Below are 5,447 nucleotides of genomic sequence, written 5' to 3'. Positions count from 1 at the left end.
AGTTCCGATAAGTTACCAAAACCCGGTAACTCATACTCTTCGGCCTACCAAGATGCAAGGCTAAACTCTAAACAACTTAATAGGTTAAGGCCAGCCCATACTTAGCACATGTGGTTTGTACTGTTTTCATTAGTTGGTGACATAGAGTGAGGTCCTTAATCGACCCGGGCGAACGCTCCCCCTATCGGTGCACATCTACTACCATATGTACACCACTCGCCGCCCAAGTCTAAAAACAAGTTTTCTCCATTTTCTATTCACAATACTCACACATTAAAATTCTGTCCAGCAGCATCAAAATAACCTTTTTCACATATAACATTTATCAAAAAGAGTAATTTGTAAGGCGGTAACCGAATATATAAGCATATAGCGGCAATATAAGCATAGCATAATCCCAAATAACACAATAATTGTATCCAAGAGCACCCTATGGTTACAACCAGCAAGGATTCAATATTTCAAGGTAGATTATGCCGCAATTTGGTCATATCTACCATTCCCACATTTATATAATTTCTTTTACTAAAATTAATACTAGCTAACGTATGCATGTTTGCAATAGAATCATTTAGCCCAATAAAACATAGGATCAAAGTGGTCAAAGGAGGGGCTGACTTGCCTTCGTCCGCAAACACCTGAACCTGGTCTTCAACAAACTCACCCTCTTCTTCTTCGACGTATTCTTCCTCTATTCAAAATACGCGTATACGATAAATACAAAAATGCATAAAAACCAAAAATGCATGAAAATGCATGAGACTTATGCAGTGAGTGTGTGCTGGTCTCAGGTGGCCTCTAGTGAAGAAATTTTTATTTTATCACTTTGTTTTACAGAGATATGCATTTAATAATTAAAAAGGTTTAAAAAGGGCTAAGTTTTATTAAGCAACATTTTTGTACAGAAGTGAAGAAAATTACTTTTACAAAGTTACAGATCATGATTTTAGAAAATTAACAGAAGTGGTTTCACAATTTTTAGAGCTATTTTCAATTTGTTATAGATTTAACAAGCTCTAGGAGACATTTAGGGAAAAACAAAAATAAAGGAAAAGTTTGTACAAAAAGTACCAAGTTTTATATTTTTCTAAAATAGTTCACAGTTCCACGGATCTAACAAAACTGGTTTCACAATTTTCGGAGTTAAAATGAATTTTCTACAAAATTTTGAAGTTCTGCTCATTCTCAGCTTAAAAAAAAATAGAAATCAGTTTTCAAAATTTAATTTCAGCCGGGCCCACATGTCAGTGAATGGCATTTGCTGAAGTGAGGGGCGTTTTGCAGAAAGGCCCTCGTAAGATAGGAAATCAACCCGCACTCCCTTGCTACAGTAATATGTGTCTAGGCAGTTTTCGGATAGGACCCTAGCTTTAGTCGAATTCTCCGAAGGAGGTCCCTGGTCGGCTCAAACAAGGGGCAGCCATGGATGAGTTGGATTTTCAGCTCGCCGGCGACGATCGGTGGCCCGAATCAATTTGAGCGCAAAAGAGAAAATGTAGAGGGGGTCCTTGTGCATCCGTGAGTGGTGGTGGTGAGGGAAATGCTGGTCCGTAGCCCATGGAACACGAGCAACAGTGACGACATGTCTAGGTATGGCCATGCATGTGCTTGTAGTGGCTTGGTTAGTGCATGCAAGGGCTCGGTTAGTGCAAAATAGTTAGTGCTAGAGATGTCTCAAGGTACTAGGGTGCTCACCAAGCGAAGAAACGGACGAAACGATGTCCACGGGAGCGGTGAAGACGTTGGCCGGCGGCGAGGTCGGTGACGCCCACCACGTGTTCGATAGATTGCTTCTTGGGCAAAAGAGGCACGGATGAGCTCGGCGTGATGTTTCGTCTGAGCACAAGGGTAAAATGGGTTCACTGAGGGATGCTAAGAAGGATGACGCGGATGGTTTCTCGTGAGACTCACCTAGGAGAGATTAATGGCGACGTGGGCTCGCCGGCGCCGACATGGGCGCTCGCGTTCCGGCCATCCCAAGGGGTTTCCTTCCCGGAGTTCGCTTGGAACGTGAAGAGGCGAGGTAGGAGAGCCTGCTGGCGCGAGGGCTGGTTTAAAGGTGGAGTTTGGACGCGGTGCCCGTGAGCTCGGTCCATGGCCTAAGCTCTGTCCCTGCGTTCTCGAGCCGTGCGACGATGGAACAGGGCGGCTGGGCGCGTCAGGACGTGTGCAGCGTGCCGTGGAAGAGTAGTGGAGGAGGAGATTTGGTCTAGGCGCGGTGATTTGGTCGGAACGGCCTCGTCTACCTTCAATGGAGTCGTACCCGGGTGGTGATTGGGGAGAATGGCGCGAGGTGGACGATGGGTATGGAGACACGGTGTCTAGACCCATCAGCAGCGTCGGCTAACATCTTAGCTTCGTGGAGAAGGCCCGGCATGGCATGGTGGGAAGCTAGGGGTGCTCTTTTCTCCACTTCAAGGAAGACGCCCGCCAGGTGTTCGACGAAATGCTTACAAAGACTGAGAGAGGGAGAGAAGGTGGCTGGTGCTATGATGGGATTTCTTGGGCTTCCATTGGCCATGGGGGGCGGTGGAGGCTGTGAGGAGAGAGTGGGAGGCTGCCAAGTGGGTCCTAGGGGTGTGGAGCCCTCTTGTCATTGAAAGAAATTTGAAATCTGGCTTGGAGGCTAAGTAGAGTTGGCTGCAAAGGATTTTTGGAGGATGAGAAGAAATGGTTAGATAGCGATCCAGCGTGTGCCACTCCTCTTGGTGTTAGAAGAAAGTTAGTAGAAGACTTTGGCTGAAACAAAACTTTTAAAAGAGGTTTTTAAATAAATTTTTCGAAGAGAGCAAGTTTGAATCTACTAACAGTTTTTCAGGTTTTTGGAGAGATTAAAATAAATCAAAGAGATAGCAAACCTTAATGAAAAATTTTGAAACTTTGAGGGTTGATTTCTGACATGTCAAGGTATTTTTCAGAATTTTTGTAGAATTTTTGGATGCACATAAATACCAAATTAATTATTTTTGTGACTCTAGGTCTATTATTGCATGTGATGATGAGATGATTAAGATCCAAAAACAATTAAAATCACTCCCAACCACATGATGCATTTAAGTTAAATTTAGTTCTCGGGTTTACAGGCTTGGGTATGTTACACATGAGACCCTGCCGTTCGTACGCGGTACGAGTCAGCCGCTTATTCGCTCCTACGACGGCACGGTTCGCCCCGGGCGAACGGGTAAGGGCCACGCGTGGGGAGCATAAGGGGGCAGGCGGTGCGAGACATGCTGGATGCGATCATACCAGCACTAAAGCACCGGATCCCATCAGAACTCCGAAGTTAAGCGTGCTTGGGCGAGAGTAGTACTAGGATGGTGACCTCTAGGGAAGTCCTCATGTTGCATCCCTCTTTTTAGCCGTTTTGGGTTCTTGGTCGAGACATTCGTTCATTTTTGCCGTTTTGGGACCTCGGTCAAGCCATTCGTTCATTTTTACCGTTTTTGGTACTTGCCGGAGCCATTCGTTCGGCCTACGCGTTTATCGCTCGTGACGCGCGTGCATGGCGACGCCGTCGTTCATTCCACCTTCTCTCCGGGACAGACGTCCCGCCGTTCGCTCGGGGTACACGTATCTCGCTTTTCGCTCTCATGAGACCCTGTCGTTCGTACGCGGTACGAGTCAGCCGCTTATTCGCTCCTACGACGGCACGGTTCGCCCCGGGCGGACGGGTAAGGGCCACGCGCGGGGAGCATAAGGGGGCAGGCGGTGCGAGACATGCTGGATGCGATCATACCAGTACTAAAGCACGGGATCCCATCAGAACTCCGAAGTTAAGCGTGCTTGGGCGAGAGTAGTACTAGGATGGTGACCTCCTGGGAAGTCCTCATGTTGCATCCCTCCTTTTAGCCGTTTTGGGATCTTGGTCGAGACATTCGTTCATTTTTGCGGTTTTGGGACCTCGGTCGAGCCATTCGTTCATTTTTACCGTTTTCGGTACTTGCCGGAGCCATTCGTTCGGCCTACGCGTTTATCGCTCGTGACGCGCGTGCATGGCGACGCCGTCGTTCGTTCCACCTTCTGTCCGGGACAGACGTCCCGCCGTTCGCTCGGGGTACACGTATCTCGCATTTCGCTCTCATGAGACCCTATCGTTTGTACGCGGTACGAGTCAGCCGCTTATTCGCTCCTACGACGGCACGGTTCGCCCCGGGCGGACGGGTAAGGGCCACGCGCGGGGAGCATAAGGGGGCAGGCGGTGCGAGACATGCTGGATGCGATCATACCAGTACTAAAGCACGGGATCCCATCAGAACTCCGAAGTTAAGCGTGCTTGGGCGAGAGTAGTACTAGGATGGTGACCTCCTGGGAAGTCCTCATGTTGCATCCCTCCTTTTAGCCGTTTTGGGATCTTGGTCGAGACATTCGTTCATTTTTGCGGTTTTGGGACCTCGGTCGAGCCATTCGTTCATTTTTACCGTTTTCGGTACTTGCCAGAGCCATTCGTTCGGCCTACGCGTTTATTGCTCGTGACGCGCGTGCCTGGCGACGCCGTCGTTCGTTCCACCTTCTATCCGGGACAGATGTCCCGCCGTTCGCTCGGGGTACACGTATCTCGCTTTTCGCTCTCATGAGACCCTGCCGTTCGTACGCGGTACGAGTCAGCCGCTTATTCGCTCCTACGACGGCACGGTTCGCCCCGGGCGGACGGGTAAGGGCCATGCGCGGGGAGCATAAGGTGGCAGGCGGTGCGAGACATGCTGGATGCGATCATACCAGTACTAAAGCACCGGATCCCATCAGAACTCCGAAGTTAAGCGTGCTTGGGCGAGAGTAGTACTAGGATGGTGACCTCCTGGAAAGTCCTCATGTTGTGTCACGCCCGGAGTTTTATCCCAAGCCTAAATCGTAAAAAGAAATTCGTAAATAACAATTGGTTTAATTAACTCAGGAAGAATCCCTCTAAAAGGAATTAATTCACTTAAATCGAGGCTCGCAATCGACTAACTGGATTTAAATTTAAATTGCAGAAGTATAAAATTTGGCCAAACAAATTAATTTAAAATTCGGCAAAAGTGGGGTTTTCCTTTTTCCCTCCTTTTTCCTTTCTTTTTCCTTTCTTTTTCCCTTCCTTCTCAAATAGGGCCGAAGTCCAATTTTCCTCCCTTCCTTTTCTTTTTCCTTTTTCTTTTTCTTTTTCTTCCTTCCCGGGCCGGCCCAGCCGAGCCGGCCCACTCCTCCTCGGCCAGCCCAGCCGCGCCGGCCTCCCTCCGCCCGCCAGCGCGCGTCCCCGCCTGGGCCGCGGCTTCGGCCCAGCTCCCGCGCCGCGCCGCGCCAACGCCCACGAGTCCACGCCGGCTCCCTCCTCTCTCCCGCGCCACTGACAGGTGGGGCCAACCTGTCAGTGACTGTTTCACCCGCCGCGCCCGCGCCGCGCCGCGTCCGAGCCGGACTCCGCGCCGTCGCCGCAACCGCCGCCGCCGAGACCGCGCCGTCGCCGACTCGGT

General features: G+C 49.7%; 4 non-coding genes across 4 annotated transcripts; all 4 read left to right on the top strand.

Annotated features, from left to right (window-relative positions):
* The first annotated feature begins 3,232 nt into the window (after positions 1-3,232).
* Positions 3,233-3,350, top strand: LOC121055871. The gene has a single exon (XR_005812855.1). It is a non-coding gene; the product is annotated as a 5S ribosomal RNA (ribosomal RNA).
* Positions 3,351-3,722: 372 nt separating this feature from the next.
* LOC121055880 lies at positions 3,723-3,840 on the top strand. The gene has a single exon (XR_005812864.1). It is a non-coding gene; the product is annotated as a 5S ribosomal RNA (ribosomal RNA).
* A 372-nt stretch (positions 3,841-4,212) lies between these two features.
* On the top strand, positions 4,213-4,330 carry LOC121055879. The gene has a single exon (XR_005812863.1). It is a non-coding gene; the product is annotated as a 5S ribosomal RNA (ribosomal RNA).
* Positions 4,331-4,702: 372 nt separating this feature from the next.
* Positions 4,703-4,820, top strand: LOC121055833. The gene has a single exon (XR_005812823.1). It is a non-coding gene; the product is annotated as a 5S ribosomal RNA (ribosomal RNA).
* The last annotated feature ends 627 nt before the right edge of the window (positions 4,821-5,447 follow it).

This window comes from Oryza brachyantha, chromosome 11, assembly GCF_000231095.2.
Source record: "Oryza brachyantha chromosome 11, ObraRS2, whole genome shotgun sequence".
Lineage (NCBI taxonomy): Eukaryota > Viridiplantae > Streptophyta > Magnoliopsida > Poales > Poaceae > Oryza > Oryza brachyantha.
This window is presented reverse-complemented; position numbering and strand designations above follow the sequence as displayed.